Genomic DNA, 19,027 nt, shown 5'->3' with positions numbered 1-19,027 from the left:
GCGCGTGCGACTGCTACACGGGGGCGGCCGGCGGGGTGCGCGTGCGCGTGTCCCTGCGTGTGCGCGCAGCCTGCGTGCGGGCCTGCCTGTCTGCCCACGCGCCTGTTTCTGCAGCCGTCGGCACGTTGTGCACGCCGTGGGCACGCCCAGGCGGGTTTTGCACGTACAGAGGGTGTGTGTGTCTCTCTGTGGATGCATGCGCTGGTCTGTATCTGCGTTCCTCTTGTTGCGTTCACGCGTTTCCATGCCGCTGTGGGTGTGGTGCGTCTGGTTCTGCGTGGGCCCTTGCGGGGTTGGTTTCCTGGGCGTGCCACCACCCAGCTGTGCCCTTCGGTTGATTCTCTGTGCGCTGGGGGAGCTGCGTGGGGGCGTGAGGACAGCTGCCAGGGGATGGCTGAGCTCCTAGGGAGGTGGTTTGTGGCTGTGAGAATCACAGAAGGTCCCGAGTTGGAAGGGGCCCACGGGGGTCGTCGAGGCCAGCTCCTGTCCCTGCATAGGACAGCCCCAAAATTCACACCGTGTGCCTGGGGGCGGCGTCCAAATGCTTCTTGAACGCTGTCAGGCTTGGCGCCGTGGCTGCCTCCCACGGGAGCCTGCAAGCGGGGAGGATGCGCATGCCGCGCGCTTTGCGCCTGTTTTGTGTCACGGCTGCGCGCCCGAGTCGCCGTCGCGCCTGCCTGGGGACCGTAACGCGTCACACCGTGCGGCTGCGCGCCTGCCGCTGCCACCGGCCGTGCCGTGGGCTTGGGTCGCCCGCTGGGCTGGCTCGGAGCCGGCGGCCTGCCGCGGGTGGTGCCGCGGGTCGTGCCGTGGGTCGTGCCGGCCGTGCGTGTGCCTGCGGGGTGCGGGCGGTGCGTGCAGAGACGCGTCTGCAGGGGTCAGCAGCGTGTGCGTTTGCGGCGGCGTGCGGGCCCGTCCGAACGGCTGTCGGGTGTCTGCGTTTGTTGCCGCCTTTGGTAGGCGGCTCTGCCTTCCCTTGCAGGCTCCGTCTTCCCATCTGGAAGTAGAAAACGCTGCCTTTGAACCAGGGAAGCTGAAATCCGCGTACAGACCCTAGGTCCCCAGCTCTAAGCAAACCGCTAAGCGAGTAAAGCACTGAGCAGCGTGAGAGTTTGCTGTTCCTCTCTTGTTCTGGTGGGGCAGCGGCTTTTCAGGAGCTGAGGTGTTTGTGTCTATCGAGGGATGCTGTTTGGCCCGCCGGGCTGGAGCCCAGAACAACGCGGGCTGAAACTCTGCTTGTGTTTAGAATTTGGCACAAAATGGAGCCATAGGAGGCAGCTGGAAGGGAGGCCTTGCCCATTGTCCTTCCTGCTTAAAAAAATCAGGACTTTTTAACTTACTTGCTTTGGGCCGTAACTTAAGTGACCCCTCTTTCCTCTCTCCCCTTCCTGCCTAGGAAAAAGAAATGCAATCAAAATCTGAGCTTCATTTTTTTTTTTTTTTTGTTTGAAAGCTTCCTATTCTTAACTGTGGTCTTAGAATGGTTTAATTGCACGTGCTGGTTGTTTTGGTACAGTCATTTTGGTACGCACTTGCAAAAAAGTCCGTCGGTGCTGTGTGCTCTCCACCTCCACAGAAGACGTCGTGTGGTAATTCTGTGCGAAACCAGAAAACTACTAAATCAATTCACAATCTCAGCTTCATGCATAGCACCTTATTCTCATTAAAACTCCTTGCCTGCCGTAATGAATATGGAAAAATGCCATTAACAGAATTAGCTAAGTAGATGGTGAGCTGTGTTAACAGCCTAGCTGACAACTGTAGCTTCACCTATTCTATGCAAATAGTGCCTGTTTTTCCCATCCGTCTCTTTTGTTCATTTCTCAATTTCGCTCAGGCTTTATGTCTTTACAGTTATAAGCTCTTTGGGAACAGGGATTGCCATCTCTTCTATCAGTAGAGTGCCTAAGAAAACCAGATCTCAGTTTGATGCTCTTGAAACGTAAATTATTGAAATTCTACAGTATCCAGTTGTGGAGAGAAAAATATTCCACAATAAGAAAAGGCGAGACAAAAATGGTTTTTACTGCTCTTTTCAAGGTCTGGAAGTCAAGTGTGGAATTTGAATAACCATGAAGGGAAGTTTTGGCAGAGCTGAAGCCTAGAGAGAGATTTTTTCTTCATCCTCAGCTCTGCAGTATGCATAAGAGGAGAGCTTGTCAGCGGCCCAGCTTGCAGTTAGCTACTGTTGCCTCTCTGAGAACCATCCCCATAAGACAGATGATTTTCAGCAATGTTAGTAGGAGCAATAATAATGCTAATAATCCTCTTCACTGTCATAAAAACTACCTGCATGAAAGAAGGCACTTTGGAGCATACAACTTGCATTCCTTCTATCTTCCCTTTATTTAATTCCGTTAAGTTTAAACCTGATGTTTGTTTTACTTCATGCCTTTCTAATTGAATTTAGTGTGCCAAGAAATAGTGCAGCCTTCTCATGCTGTTTGTCCTCGATGAACTTGATCTTTCTGGGGGTTCATTGTACTCTTTCTCCTTGTCCTTTGTCTCGTGTCTGTTTACACTGTAATTGTCCAGGGGCTGTGTTTTTATATGTGCTTGTCACAGTGGGACTGCAGTCTTAATTATTTGAAAGACACTATCGTAATAAATGCAGTTAATAATAACTTTCTCCCTTCTATTTTGACTGATGCACATCATCCTCTGCCCACCCCTGACAATACTTTCAGTAATTTATTTGTTTTTCAGTTCCTAAATCTGCATCATTTTTTGCACTTGACATTTAGTTTCCCAAGCTGGTTAGCAAAATTGCTTTCACTTTATTATTTTTTGCACCAATGAAGGCCTGTTCTGCTAGACCTCATGCCAAACCGTAGATAATTCATGCCACAAAGAATTTAAAATGCAAATATATGAGAAGGAGAAAGGATGGTGGATGGAGGGATTTCTCGCCCTCATACACGAACCGTGTAGTGATCTGCCAGTGTGGATGTTATTAATATTATTAATTAATGTGAGACTCAAGATGCTACTGGGAAGCTTCCTCCACATTCACAACTGATCTGTGGGGGACGGTTTGATTGATTGTCCCCCGAGGATGATGGAATCTGGTTCCAGTCCTTCTGTGTTTTGGCGTTGATCTCTCCCTAAAGCTATTCGTTCTGGGTACAGTAAGCTGCTTGTCATGCCCAGCAGAGAGCGAGAACGCCCGTAGCTGGATGACGAAGTGCTCACCGAGAGACGCAAGGCCCTAGTTTACTTTCATTCAAACTCCCATCATTCATTTTGTGGGAGGAGGAAGCAAGCTGCTGAAGTGCCTTACACCTGCGAGGAGCTCATACCTGCTGGCTCTGGGTGGAGGACAGGTCTTAACTTTGGTCCACAGTAAACATCTTGCTGCTTTCTAAACTGGAGCTGTAGTTCTCAATATCTGGTCAAAAAAAATTCAATTGCCAAACAAGATCACCAGTAATTTATTATTTATATTGTTGGGTTTATGCAATGCCTGGGGCTCTTGGTCATAGACCAGTGGCAGCGGGTGGGACAGCATTTTTTTTCAGTCTTCTTACTAAGTCTGTGATTAGTCTCCTGCACACTTGTGCTTGCAAAAGTATGAGCATCTGGAGGGCCACTTACCCTGTGCATCTCCTTTTTCCTGTTTTTCTGTATAATTCCCTCCTTCGGAGGGCGTTTTGGCGGGGAAGCTTTGGGGAAGACTTGGAGAGAGGCTCTTTCTCCTCCCCACCCCTGCTCTTTAGCAGCAGCTGGCATGGCTCACCTCCACCTTCTTTGAGTTGTAACCATGGCCGTGTGGTTCTGCAGTCCCCGGGTTCAGAGAGGGGCCGCAGCCTCCCCTGTGCACGCCTTAGTATTCCTTTTCCCGTTAGTGTTTATAAAAGACTGTCGTACATAACTCAGATGAAAAACTCCCTTGTGCTGAGCATTGCCATATGGCAGAGACCATGTCAGGGTAAACACGTATTTAAAGGATGCAGAAATTCTGGGGCTGTAGTAAGTCCAGATTCCTGGATTCTGCAGTAGCTCATTTACTCCCCTTCCATCCCCAGCTTTTGAAAGTTGCTTCCTACACACACTTCTCTATTTTATTCTACCAAGAGACAGCAAAAAATTAAAGCAAACCCAAAAATTCTGTTGAGTGGTAAACGGTCACTGCTAACTGATGCCCTGTGCAGAATATACGAATGAAGTTGAAACAGCTGAAGTTTTGTTTGGTTTCTGAGATCTGCCCCTGTTACAGGAATTAAACCAAATCTTTTGAAGATGCATGCTCTGCCGTTAAATTGCTTGGGCTGATTTACTGAATCCCAGCAAAGAAGTGATTTTGCTCCCTGAAAAGCAGGGCTGACTGAATTTATTAAAATGTTAATCGTAAAGCAAGCCCGTGGGTCCCTGGCGCGAGACACAATTAAAGTTAAAACTTCCCAGTGTAGAAAGTTTTTTAACTGTCTAGTTTTACATCTTGACTGTAGGGAGAGGAGTTTCCACTGTACATCTAAGACATTGTTCTGCAGCCTTTGCAAGTTGCTGGGTTCAGCTGCGAAGACTTTAAAAGCTGCTTTTGTTGGCAGCCTAGGACACATCCATGACCTTATTAAAGTGGAAGTGAAAGCTCCCCCCCCCCCCCCTTTTTTTTTTTTTGCAACAGTAAATCTACTAATTTTACAGTCAGTTGAACAGCAATAGATTAATTTGTTTAAAGTCTGCATTCACAAAGAAAACGTGAACTTCGCTGCCTTGAATACCCGAAACTACAGTGTGATATTTAAAGGGTAGAAACTATTACAACTTGCCCTAGAATGGTCCAAGCAGTTCCCTGTCACCTGCTTCTCAGCACAGGTGCTGACCTCCCCGTCTATTCTATCCCTCCTGACAGACTAGCAGCGAGGCTGGGGCTTTGTGTGCAACAGAGAGCGCTTTTCCAATGACTGGGCCAGTTTTCTTCAGCAACCACAGGAAGCAGAATAAAGAAAAGGTTAAGGGCCACCTCAAGGGTCAGAATGGGTTAAATTTAGTTAACATCAGAGGTTATAGCTTTTAACAAGAGCATGAAGGAAACTTATTCGAAGATGCAATTTGTTTCTTCTTTGTCAACCATTATTTTTTTTTACTCTATTGATAGTGACAGCTTAACAAAGTTTTTATATGGCAGGGTTTTCATCCTTTAGAGGATAAAGAACTGTGATGCAAAAAAGAGATGCAGGTGGAAGACTTTATAAAGCCTCCATGATTTTCAAATTGAGGGTTGAAAGTAGGCTCCCTGCGTGGCTAAGTCAAAAATAATTTGTAAATGTTAAAAAAAATACACATTACGGACAGAGGAGCTGCTTTTTCCCGCCCCCCCCCCCCCCCCGTGTAACTTGCCAAGAGTAGTGTTTTATTGGAGGCTTTACAATCTGACTGGTTTTGTATGTATTTTTTCCCAAGGTAATCTTATTTTCTTTTTTATCTCCCTCTAAAGATGATGAAAGGCAAATGCCCTTAACAACGGTCTTCGCCGTCTCCCTTCAAGATTTTTTAGCGTATAATGCATGATGCTAGTTCTTGGGGGTTTTTTTTCTGCCAATTTAGTGAAGAAGCACAAACTACAAAATGCACTTGGTGGGTAGCTCCACCACGAAGTTCTCATTCAGCTTCTTGGAATGCAAAGATGAAGAATAAATCTTTCTGAAAACTACTGAAGAAAAATAATATTAAGAAAAAAGTTGAGTAGGATTTTTCACATGTTTATACACAATAGCACATCTTCTGCCAATCAGTCTTTTCTTCAAAATGAATTGATAAAATTACTGCTTTTTTTTGTTTTGTTTTATCATGATGCAAAGTAAAGAACTCAGATCTGAAAATAGAATTTAATTACATCTGATAATAATTCGTCAGTACAGACTATGCATTTTGGAAGGTTTGGGTTTTTTTTCTTTTTAGGGTGTTTTCCTAAAGAAAAAAAAGCTTATGTGATCATCCTGTCTTCCTACCCATCTGTCTGTCTTCAAGTTCTCTCAGCACAGTTTTAACGTCTTGGACACTTCAGCCCAATTTGGTAAAAGAGGAGCCTCAAAGATACTGTACATTTATAATAACTATTAATATTTATATATTTCTAACAGGTTTTGTGAAAATTGATGATTAAACAGAGGAGAGACCCTCAAATTACTGTCTTGTTCTGGCACAAGAGTTCATCCAGTTGACCAGACAGCGCGCGTGTGTGCGGACTGCCCCGTTAACACACAGGTACCATCAGATCAGCTATGGTACGTGGGGCTTTGTGCCTCACCAGCCACCCAGGGAGCTGCGTAGGGGATGTGAAAGGATGAGGGAGTGCTGCAGTGGGGGATTTAGAGATGGGAGAACTAGGACATTTTGAGGGGGCATGCTGGGGGAATATTGATATCTTTAGTTTTGGTATTTGATGTTGTAGGGCTGTTGTAGGCGATAGGAAGAATGGCAGAAATTATTACAGTGGGAACTGAGAGACAACACAAACCTTGACCATTCAAGTAGCAGTTATTTCACTGTTCTTGGGACAACTTTTGTTCACTGAGAGGAGAAATTTAATCTGATTTGTGGTGTCTTTGCAGTCTGCATGACCAAGTCTTGAAACTTCAAACAAACTTGCTGTTGTGTTAACTCAGACTTGCACTGGATTCCCGGCTGTGTGACTGAGAGCTGATTTTGCTCTCCAGAGAGCTAAATTAGTCCTTTGAGATGCATGTCACCACTTTGACAGTTCTGGGAGGATTCTTTCTGAAATCAGTTAGTATGAACTTTTTTTGTTGTTGTAGACTAAATTCTTCCCTATGAGATGGCTAGCAGATCTGGAGAAAGTCTGTTCAGCTCACAGATAGAAGTATTTGTACTGGCATGTTGTATAGACATGTATATAGACACTTGACTGGCAAAGGACTAGAGAAGGGGAGTAGGGAGCTGGAGAAATATGGGGCCTTCTCTGTCCCTAAAGATGGGGAAAATGGCACGATCCGGCTCAAATTGCTGAGGGCTGTGTATCCTCTCTGGTCCACACACGCACAGGGGCAGCCTCTGCTCAGCAGGTGACTTCCTATGGCCTGACTGCAGCAAAAAACAAATGAAAAAAAAGTATGGCTGTCCACAGCCCAGACAAACTGGCCTGGGAAAACACAACAAAAACTCCCACTTACTATTCTGCTCATGAGCTGCCACCAAACTCAGCTGTGAGGAGAATAAGAGCATCTTTTTAAAAATGTAAAACTGACATTTTTTTTTCCTTCTGAGCTGCTCTCACAGGCTTTAAAGCATTAATTTCAAAAGCTTCACAAAGGCAGCAGGCATCAAACGGTCCAGGCGGAGTGGAAGCTTGGGGAGGAGAATTGCAAAGTAAGTTGTGCGGGTGATGGCTGCAGACACACCAAAGCAAGGTTATTTGATTGTTACAAGTCACTGATCATGGCTTGCTTTTAATGATAGAGCAGCAGAGAAGAGTTACAGCAGCCCAAGGAGCCCTGGATTCATATAGCCTAAATTTCAGGTACATCTTTTGCCCCGTGCTTGTGTTGGGTGGGTGATTCTTGGCTTGGGAGTCAGGAGATGTGAGTTTTGACTGCAGTGCTGCCACTGACATGCCCTGTGACCTTGGATAAGTCACTTCATCTCTGTGCTTCTCCTCTCATCTTTTTGCCCACTTAGACAGAATCTCTCTCGCTTTTTCTTTGCAGGGTCTTTCCCTAACTATATGTGTGGAGTATGCCAGCACAATGGAGCTGTGCTCTCGGGTTAGGCACTACTATAATCTGAATGAACAATAAAGAAATACCGCACTGACCACTTCACCAGGACTCTCCTGTTATCTCAGGGCTTCACCCGTAACCTTAATAAAATAAAGGTCCTTCAAAAGACTGAGCGTTCCTGCTTACTGCCCAAGTGCTTGCTTTTTGTGTAGCATCTTGAACATGAAAAAACATTAATTATGATCCCTGGGTTGTCAGAAAATTTATAGTATTTCATGCTTCCTGAATTATTGGTAACATATTTTTTCTTCCTGAAATCTCAGCGGTAGCTTCAGTACTTCACTGTGCCTTTTTTTTGTCAAACTGAATTGCAAAACATGCCACTATATATCTTCGTCATTTTTATATTTTTTCCTTAACTTTGCTCCATTGTTCATGTGTCCAAGATTAGGGACAAAGCCTGCTCCAGAGCTGATTAGAGAGTACCGTACCCCTGAAATCTACTCTGTTTTATCCCCATAAGGATGGGGACCACTGTCAGCATTACTGGCTCTGCTCTATGATCTCAGCAAAACTGAGTATGTTCTCTAAGATCAGCTTTCCCTATAGATTCTCCTCTATCCGGTCCAAGATGTCAACATCTTAAAAAAAAAAAAATTACTGTATCGAAAAAAAAAATCTACATCCTTCAGCAACAAAACATTAACACCAATCCATACTTGCCCTTGCAGCTCCTTCTGTTCCAACCAGAATTCAGGCTGGGTTTTCCAGGAGACACATGGAAAACTCATCATCCACAGTTTTGCATTTCACCCTTTCCTACAATGCTCTGTCTTTTGTCTTTATATCAGATATGCTCTCAGAGAGAATCAGAACAAACCTCTCACAGCAAGGCCAGCTTTCAGGGTCCCATGTAAATTGTCTGATCCCAGACTTCGTACATTGGTGATGTTCAGACCCCACAGTGTGTTATCAGCCTCATGTTTAATTCCAATAGCCTCCCTCCCCCTTCCCTTTTGCCCTCCCTGCACATGCTATAGGGTTATACGAACAAGTTTTTGGCTTCAGGAGGAACAGCTCTCAAAGACAATTTACTACTTTGTGATAGAAGTGTAGAATCGGAGAATAATTCACGTCGGAAGGGACCTCAAAGGGTCGTCTACCCCAATGGCATACCCAGAATTTTGGATTATGAACTCAAATTGGGTGAAAAAAAAAGCTTTATTTAGCTGTGAATCACTTCAGGAATCAGCAAGACCTACGTGATTTTCAGGTTCTGCTCTTTTACATGCTAATGAAGGATTGGGGCCTTACGTATACATTTTCTTAGAAGCAATTACAGTTCTACAAGCTCAGTCCATTTGAGACATAATAAACTAATCTGTATTTGGGTAGCAGGTTGAGAATTTATTTGTTAATAATTGTAAACCACTTTCATTATGCTGAGACATCTTTACATTTCAAGCAATTTATGTATTTATTTAGATTCATATGCCAGTGATACTTAGATGGTATCAGACCATAAGTTATTTACATAAATTAAACATGGATGATGGAGCCACAAGAAACGAGTCATATTTTTTTCTATAAAGAGCAGCAGGAGGTAATTGTTTTGATAAGAAATTCAGAAACCAGCTCTGCATTAACACATAGAATTGTACTCAGAAATCAAATTAATTATTCCCATATTCAGCTAAGATCAAGTAACTCGCAGACATAGATGGTGTTAGAAGGGCTGGGCAGATTTTATTCATGCTGTAATGCCTCATGTGCATTCATTCTATTTAAATTTGTCAAAGGAAAATAATTCTGCAAAACGTACTAACAAGAATTTCTGCAAGTATTATTGACCATAACAGGATCTTAAAAAAACCTTAATTTACTAATCTGCAGCTTTATAGTGTTTCCCCGTGTTCAAGGTAGTAGAAAATTTGTGCCTGATCCTAACAAGTAAGGGAATTAGCATACGCAGAGGAACTGAAGTTTCTTGTTTGTCTACTTCTTTACAAGGAAATAGAGGAACAGAGCTGGAATTATTTTTTTAACACCCAAATCTCAAACTTCTTCATCTGAACCAACATGTTTCAACATGCCACTGAAAGAGTTATTAGCTATTTCATGTCTGGGTAAAAATAAAGTGGGGAAAATCGCAGTATCTTTTCTTAAATGGCCAAAAAAGGGAAAAAGTTAAAAGCAAGCCTAGAAACTGGGCCAGTTGGTGCTTTATTTAGTGGTTCTTTTTCCATTAGCTCACCCTGCTTTTGTAAACTTTGGAGAGGAATGCCATGTTATAACAGTAACATTTGCTTTCCTTTTACAGTTACATATGTGGGTAATGAAAAACAACTGTACTTTGTGAGCTTGAAATATAATTAACTGATGCTCTAAAAGGTAAATGGTTTCTTCTAATTATGTCTAAAAACCAGTCATGAGCCAAGCGAAGTGATTTATATAGAGTAACTGTAAAAAATGTCTCAGTAAATATATAGAGGTTATCCCTCTGTTTCCTTCTGTTATTTTAAAAGTATTAATTGTAGATTCTTCAGAATATTTTCAATAAAATTAAATTTTGGAAAAAATGTAGCATTTCATTGAAGCCAAAGTCTTTGCCCTGGGATCCTGGCTCAAGAGGAAGGAAAGGCAGGTTCAAGTTTTCACTACATCAGCTTCATATCAAAATTTGTCCTCTCACATCACTCCAGGCTAGATATGGGAACGTAGTTTTCCACATTCCCATCCAATCCTCCCCAGCCATTTACAAACTGACTGCAGGACAAACAGAAAAAACATACGACATTTCCAAATTTGGATATTTTCAATGAAATTCAATTATTAGCTTTTCATTGGCAATCAAGATATTTTTGCACAGTGGACAAAGCTACTGATATTTTCCTTGGCTTTTAGAAAAGATTTTGTCAAATTATAAACCTGAATGCTTTGATATGGAAATGCCTTGAGGTGCTTCGTACCTTCATTGCCCTCTCCAGGCTGGGTTTTCTAGCCAGGCTAAATTTCATAAAAAGTACACCAATGTGCTTTGTCTGGGACAGAAGGGCCAGAATATTCCACAGGCAGAAGACATCCTTTCAGTAAAAATGAAAAGCTGTTCAGTTTTAAATTTAAATTTTCCATGGAAACAGTTTCAGTGGAAAGGTTTTGGACAAGCCCTGAATAATAACCGCTCCCAAAGTTTGCCAGGAAACAGGGCAGAACAACATTGTTTATTGGCCATATAAGCACTTGTCTTTGTTGAAGCCTATATGGGTCGGAAATGTCTGCTGTAGACTGAACAAATGCAGAGGCTTAGGGTAGCGTTAGCTCAGGCGCTCAAGTTGCGTATTGTCCTTTGCGTAATCACTCCTGTACCAGTAACTACTCGATACCGTCGCAGTTGCGGTGGTAGTTTTGTTGCATGCATAAAAGAGGAATTGGAGAACCTGCTTCTCCGCCCTTCTCGGTTCCCTGTCGATAGGGAAAGGGCCCATTATCTGGGGCAGGCACCCAGGGACGCGCACTTCAGCAAAGGGTTATGGTCCGCGTTCATTATATGCAAATTTGCTAGAGCATTAATCTGCAAGGCATTAACATAATATCAATTGGTGCGCTGGGGTAATTCTCATCTGATCCAAACCATTCCTCATGTAAGCAAAACAGTTTAGCTGCATAGAGAAACGGTGAACTAATTGATTTTGGATCTAACCGTATCAAAATCGGGGAATATGAACCAGAGTTGAATATGACCTGATTACATCTGCAAAACCCACTGCCTTACAGGCAGTTTGTTCATTTAAATAATCAAATTAAACAAGACAGTCCTAAATGCATCTTGCTTAACTTGATTACTTAAATAAGCAGGCATCTGGCATGAATGACACAGATGAAGTTCTTCCTTAAATTTTTCTTATTTTCATTTTTCAACACCAGAACAGTTTTGCATCTTGTGCCTGTTTCATGTTATTTCTCTGCTGGAGTATCTTTACATAGAGATTGGGGGCAGAAGTTAATAGAAATTATAATACAAGTACAAGCTGAACTCAGTGTCTCTACAACTTGATACTAATCAGCTGAAGGGAGTACATTAGCATCCCTATTTATACAATTATTTTAGCCACAGGAGAATCCATTTGTTGCTAGAGAAATACAGTTGAAATCTATGAGGATTAGAAGGCAAGGGAGGATATCATAAAAGGGCTGAGTAAAAACCCTAGCAAGTTGAAATAATCCAGTTCTCTATTTGAGGTCACAGTGCTCATTTCATTAAAAATATTCTTGCCTTTTTGCAAAAGAAACCCTTTTTGCTATTCTTTATTAAAAAAAAAAATGCTTTTGGGGTTACAAAGCATTACTTCAGGTCTGATACTGAAGGGGGAGGTGTGTGTGTAAGAGGTGCTTTACACATGGGAACTGTCCTACTGACTTTGAAGGGATAAAAGGCTCGAGAAAAGTTTTATATGCAGGAGAGTGCTTAAGAACTGGGACTGCTGATGGGCTCATTGGTAAGTACCTGCGTGTATCTTTGCTTCGAGCTTTAGATAATTATAGTTACGAGAATTGTACTACAGTAAAATTAGTAAGAGCAAATCATGTTTAATTGGGGTGGAACGTTTTTTACAATGACCTTATGTAGAGTCTCTTGCTTACAAATGTGTCCTGTGTTCTGTAGTATCTTGAGAACAGAGGATGCTTAATTTTGATACTTGTGTAATATATGTAGGAGCAGAATGACCAGAAGTTGATTCCTGTCCGTTGAGGATGCACACCTGTGGAGCGTGATCTAGTTTGCAGCTATTAAAAAGATCAACCCATGTCATGCCTGATTGATAGTTGGGTCTCGAAGATATTCCCAATATTGACTTTCACCACACGCCCTCCGATTCCACCCTCTTTGCTATGTGACTCTGGAAAGCCCACGTGTATGGGTGTTGCGGTGGTATTCGCACGATACGCGCCCTGGCGTTGTCAGCTGGATGATGCGCTCATCTGCCAGCTGTACTGCGCTGCGCATGATCTGACTATTGCTGTTCCCCTCCCTCACTGCTCCCATTTTGCTGGTGGAGGACTGCCCATGTAGAAAGGTATAGTAGCTTATGTGGGAAGTATTGGCTGTAATGACTATATTTGCATTTACGCTACAAGTGTGCGATGAAGGAGGAGAGTTGTTAAAACAATACTTTTTCCTTTGTATCAATGTGCAACATGTGGCAAACTTGTAAGATGCTCGGTGTGGGCAGCTGTGTGTGCTGGCAAGGTGACTCAAGGAGGAGTTAAGATTCTGGATTTAGTATTTGCCTCCTTCTACCCTAAGCCTTTAAAAGTCATTTCATTTCTCTATGCTGCCATTTTCCCTCCCACCTGTTATCTTGTCAGGTTAGTCAGCAGGCTCCCCGAGGTGTTTTTTGCTGCGTTTCACTTGATGTTCGTACAGTGATGTTCATACAGCGATGATGTTCATCATGGGGATACGGTTACTATGACATAAAAAAGGACTGTCCAGCATTTGAGCCATAGTCTCTTGACTGCACAGCCGTTCCTAACCCGTGGGACACATGAGGAAAATGTTTTAACATAAACCTGAGTGAAAAAGATTCAAGTTAACACAGTTGATCGGTTTTGGCTTGCCAAAAGCTTGCCACGTTCACCCTAGCTTACCTCACTGAAGAACCCAGGCAAGTCAGGATAACTCTGTGGTGCATCTGAGTCCTCCTGTCCAGCCAGGGTTTTTAGGTGCTGCTGTCACACAAGCAAGTATGAAACTATTCTGAACAAGAAGAGCTGTAGAAAAGGAGCTGAGTAGTATTGCTACACAAATGCAGTTTCCTTTTCCTAGGTTAAAATACACTGAAGATCAGAGTTATGTAGGAATGGGTAACTAGAAGAATGTCTTGTTCCTTCTGGCTTATCAGCTTCAGAAGATTTCATCATGTTCTGAATATATTTTTCCTCCTGCAGCAAAGATTCCAATATGGAAGGAAAATAAAATGGCAGGTTTATCTCATTCCAAAGTTATTCTGACTTTGTCAATTTGATTTTAATGTAAATGCAAGAATGAGGTATCCTTTCCGTTATTAAGTTAGAATAACCTTCCCTCCTCCCCACCCTGCCCGTACACACACACCCTGGTGCTGCTGGTTGTAGTAATTAGCTCAGTGTGCTAATGAGAGTTTCCAGGAAAAACGCTGACAGCATTAATTAATGGATGAATTTAACTTTAATAAATGTATAGGCAATTTTCTAAATGCAGATGGCACTGTCCACCCTGATAGGGGCTCAGCCCACAGCTACTTAATACAGTAAGTGTCTGGGGAAAGTGGTTAATTTGTAAAATGCTTCATGATACTGATTAGAAAAGAAATAATGCTTATGTTTGCTTCCCAATGCATTATTCATTTCTCAACAATTTGGAAATGTGGCGTCCTTTTATATGTTCAGCGTTTCCAGACCTGTCCATTGAATCGCGAGAAAGGAATGAACGTGCGGTGTCATTAGAGCAGAGCCTCATGTGTTTTTCCTGCAAGGCTGTGCCTCCCCTCAGTCATATAACGTTTATTTTATACCATAAAAGCAAAGCGTAAGCATCAGGACCCTCGCTTTGGTTATAACATGGGCTGAGGAGTGTGACATAGATTAAAACATTTGATTGCAAGCACCAACCCTGCCCTGGCACGTATGCTTGGCAGTGCCTTTCCAAGCAGCGCAGCTGGGTCAGAGAGGGAGGGCTGTGCTGTGCCCACCCGCTCTGGGGCAGTCAGGATCTAGCAGTCCTGGAAAAGAGAGGGAAGTTCCCGCCTGGCACATCCCAGTGGACTTCACTATTTTGCCATTTAATTTCCTTCTGACACAGTCATCAGCAATGTAAACTGTTGATTACCTCTTTTACTGTGCCTTTCTTAGTTACACACAGATGCTGCTCTTTGAACAGAGATGTCACAAACGAATGCACCTTCTCTTTCGGAAAGCTCAAGCCAGATGCCAGCGTCCCAGTGCCAGGTACCGGCTGCATGTGAAGTATCACCTCCAGGCAGAGACCTGAGGGCAGAGAACAGCGCTTGGCATCTGCGACAGTGGTCCTAAAAGGAAAGGAGGGACACGTGCATGGGTCTTGGGAGAGACTGGCAGCTGACAGTGGCTGGTGATGGATGCCTACAGAAGGATGTACAAACAGCAAGTAGAGAGATTCTTCCTTGGTGTACCCTTCTGGCTTGGGAATAGTTGCGTTTGTGTGCATTCATGTACATGTTTATACTTACATATCCGTTCCTGCCTATAAACTTGTGGAAAAATATATTTCCATTTTCTTGAGCTAGAGGTTGCATTGCCATCTTTGTTTGTAATAGCACTTGATTTTTTTTTTTCATGCTATTTGTATCTAATCCCTTTTACAACTCATCCGTGCCTGTGTCTCATATCTTCTGACAACGATTTCCACAATTTAAGTAAAACAGTACTTTTCTGTTTCTTTTAAAACTTACTATTCTTTGAGAAATAGCAAATAGCCATTCTTCTTAGAGAAACAGCAGAGCTGTTCTCTTTTGTTTTCTCGATGTCATTCATAATTTAAAACATCTCACTGTCTTACCCCCGTTCATTCATTCTTTTTGTAAACTTCAGTGTCCTCGTATTTGCGGTCACTTCCCATAAAAGCCATTCTGTACCTTTAGTAGCCTTATCTTGTTGTTTGGGAGCTCTAGCACATGCTTTTAAGGTAGGGAGACCAGAACTGTATACAATATTCAAGGTCTGAGTACATCCATACTGTGGCATAATGGTGTCTTCTATTTTGTTCTCTCTTCTTCTCCTAATAACTCCTGACATCATATTTACCTTCTTGACCACCACTGAGCAATGAGGTGGTATTTCAGAGAGCTATTCAAAGATCTCTTCCCCGGTGATAACAGCTCATTTAGAGCCCATCACTGAGCGTACATAGTTAGGATTGTTTTCCCCCATGCACATTACTTAGCATTTATCAATGTTGAATTTCATCTTCCATTTTATCCTCAAAGTCACTCCACAGCATAAAATCCATCTGCAGCTCTTCATAGCCAGTTGTCATTGTTACTCCCTGACAATTTTGCAACATCAGCGAACTTTTTCACCTCACTATTCACACCTTGTCCAAACCACTTATGAAAATGCTGGCCAGCACAGCTCCCCAGTGGTTATCATCTCCTTCATTGTGAAAAACTGCATCATCTTTTTCCACCTTTTGTTTCACATCTTTTAACCACTTTAGTTATTAATCCTCATAGGAGGATTTTTCATGACAGCTCCATTTCTGTAAGAGCCTTCGTGAGGGACCTGAGTCAGAGCTTTTTGGAAAAAAGAAGGGAAAAGAAAAAAAAAAAAAAGTAACAGCACAAAGTTCCTTGTGCACAGAGGAGAAAGTACTTATGAAGGTGGGTGAAGCAGAGCTCCTACTGACCTCATCATCCCTGAAGGTAAGGTGCAGGCAAATGGGAAGCAAAATATCTGAGACAACTCTTTGGATGAAAAGACACTCCACGGAGCCAGGGTGTTCTTCCAGGCAGCCAGGGAATCTCAGTCCTTGCAGAGCTTCAGACCCTGACTGGAGAAGGCCCTAAGAAACGTGACCCAGGTTTTAAATAGTGCTTTCCAGCAGTCAGTGCAAAGTCGCAAACCTCCATCCACAGCAGCTGCAACTCTGGATATTTTATTTGTCAAGTTCTTCTGTAACTGTCCTGGCCAAAGGTAGTGTTGCTCTAACCTTCTGTGATGGTCCCCGTGTGCAACCCAAATCATGTCTTTGAGCAGCACCTGCATATGAAATAATTCCGTGTCCCTCATTTTAGATAGCAAATTATCTTTCTCCCAGACAAATCTGATATTAATTGTCATTTATTACCACAAATTATTGTAATTAGAGATGGTTTGCAATTAATGGGTTGTAAAAAAGTGAATTATCATTTAATTCAAGCTGCCATTTCATGATTTAGTCATGACTTGCCTGTGTCCTCAGGCCAGCAGCAATGGTAAGGTATGAACTGCTTCATCTGGAGAGTGCAGTGAGCTCCCCAGGTGGAACTGGGGCTCTGGGGCGCAGTTCATCACCCTGGTGCACCCGCTAATGGAGAAAGCGATTTATGTCTCAGCTGAAAGGGCACAGCAATGTGAGCAGATAGGCCCACTGAGGAAAGAGCTTCAGCTCTTCTCTGATTCTCTCACTGCTCCATGTGCACCCCCCTCGGCAATAACTGCCCTGGGCTCAGTGCAAGACCCTGAACCAAACCTGAGCAGCTGTACGCTGTGTTCGCCCTATCTTACTCTTCCCTGGGGACCCACCACTTTCCTCCTGTTGTGGTTTAACCCCAGTTGTCAACTAAGCATCACACAGCTGCTTGCCCACCCTCCCCCCCAGTGGGATGGGGGAGAGAATCAGAAAAAAAAAAGTAAACCCCATAGGCTGAGATAAAGACAGCTTAATAGGACAGCAGAGGAAGAGGAAAAAATGATAATAATGATAAAAGAACATACAAAACAAGCAATGCACAATGCAATTGCTCACCACCCACTGACTGATGCTCAGCCCATCCCCCAGCAGCAATCGCTGCTCCCCAGCCATCTCCCCCCAGTTTATATACTGGGCATGACGGCATACGGTATGGAATAGCCCTGGGGCCAGTCTGGGTCAGCTGTCCTGGCTGTGTCCCCTCCCAGCTTCTGGTGCACCAGGCTGAGCATGGGAAGCTGAGAAGTCCTTGACCAGTGTAAGCACTGCTTAGCAACAACTAAAGCATCAGTGTGTTATCTACATTATTCTCATCCTAAATCCAAAACACAGCACTGTACCAGCTACTAGGAAGAAAATTAACTCTATCCCAGCCAAAAGCAGGATACCTCTGAACTCAAAGCTCAGACTTCGAAGACCTGTAGTTTCAGGGCTTAAAAATATACCTGTGTTCTTTGTTCTTCAAATAACTGAAGTGATCATTTTCAGAATTTCATTTACAGCATATTTTTTATTATTTATTTATAGAGCTTAATTTACTTGGAGATAAAGGTCATAGACCAGAACTTCGCAAAACAGTTTATATTCCATGGTTACCTCTTCAGTTTTCATCACAAAGTGTGACGATGTACATTGCATACTTCTTTTGTCTTTATCATACCAATCTTAAAAGAAACCCAGTTCCTATAAGAAGTCTTACATCATTAGCAGCTCAACACAAATTGCACTAGCTAAGCTCGAAGGGGAGGGTTGAAAAATGTTGTAGTTAAGGCTGAGAAGTCTTGTGTGGGCGCACACATCTCACTTTGGTCCTGACTTACACTGCTCAATGGCGTTACTGTCTGAGGCAGTCTCAGCAGCTGCTGTAAATTGCATTTCTCTTGTTCCAGCCCATGCTATGTCGTACCACTCATTGAATTGTGCAGAAAGCACATCTGTACTGTGAGTAATGACGGAAAACATGATCTGGTTTAAAAATAAATGTTTTGCAGCTTTTTTTAGAGGTGAGGCCAAGAGCCCTGATTCTGTTCACAGTGTGGCTGCAAAATGGTTGCTGCAGAGCCAAGACATGACACGGTACCAGGTGAGCAAAGGAATGCAGAGATGCATTGCTGCCCACCACAAAGCCACAGCCTCAGGTGGAGACATTCTCCATCAGCCACTGCTTTCATCTTCTTTCCCTGCCCTTTCGTTCCCACCCACCATGCTACCACCCGTGCTGTACTGGCACGAGTGGTTTTGTGACTGTGCTGAGCCAGAGAGCTGATACAGCTGAAAAATGACTTTGCAAAAATGTGGGTTATTTTTCATCCAAGCAAGTACAGTCGTCCTGGTCCCCCTATGCTGCACAAATGATTGTGCTGACACAGTTGGTGGGCAGAGTAGAGCAGAAGCAAATGCTGAAGATGGGGTTGGGAGGAAATAAGGGTTGACTGTCTTGTTACTGGCAATGTAGAAATGTACATGCTACAAGTACATTTGAAACGTATACAGCCCAAGAACCAGCCTCCATGTCCCCCACAGTCCCACCACATACCCCACATCCAGACACCAGGATCTCTCACGCAGCACTACCCCACGATCACTCAGCTAACGCCCACGTGTTCATGATCAGCTGGCTGGTGGTAACACCCTCAGCGGTGGTGTTGGCTTTGCACTGGTGGGATAGATGACACTCCGGCAGACTCCAGCAATACCAAGAAACATGCCTCAGTACCACGCAGTGCCACCAAGGTATTGCAGAAGTGTTTGAGGTGGCCGTGAGTGGGGGCAGAGGGCTTGCTTTGCCTCCTGACTAACCTAGCGCCTAATGGTGGAGGCGGCAGCACAAAGCAGAGCCTGTCTCCTGAGAGGAACACATGTGTCCTGGGTAGGTGTTGCT

The 19,027-nt window shown here is 43.5% G+C and overlaps 1 long non-coding RNA gene across 10 annotated transcripts in view; it reads left to right on the top strand.

The window, feature by feature from the left end:
• Window positions 1-37: 37 nt before the first annotated feature.
• The window catches only part of LOC148055915 (uncharacterized), a 29,444-nt gene continuing 10,454 nt past the window's right edge, over window positions 38-19,027 (top strand). The window contains exons 1-8 of one of the 10 annotated variants that reach the window (XR_015704556.1): window positions 49-172; window positions 2,041-2,235; window positions 6,084-6,207; window positions 6,555-6,729; window positions 7,240-7,329; window positions 7,420-7,480; window positions 10,000-10,070; window positions 12,394-14,844. This is a non-coding gene — a long non-coding RNA (uncharacterized LOC148055915). Of the gene's footprint in view, window positions 205-2,040; window positions 2,236-5,437; window positions 5,681-6,083; window positions 6,208-6,554; window positions 6,730-7,227; window positions 7,330-7,419; window positions 7,481-7,667; window positions 7,849-9,999; window positions 10,071-12,393; window positions 14,979-19,027 lie in introns of those variants that run through there. The other 9 variants (XR_015704550.1, XR_015704552.1, XR_015704555.1 and 6 more) reach the window with 9 other exon arrangements.

This window comes from Nipponia nippon, unplaced genomic scaffold, assembly GCF_047370975.1.
Source record: "Nipponia nippon isolate SJK-2023a ecotype South Korea unplaced genomic scaffold, ASM4737097v1 scaffold_2, whole genome shotgun sequence".
NCBI lineage: Eukaryota > Metazoa > Chordata > Aves > Pelecaniformes > Threskiornithidae > Nipponia > Nipponia nippon.
The sequence above is the reverse complement of the archived record's forward strand: the minus strand, read 5'-3'. Positions and strand labels throughout refer to the sequence as shown.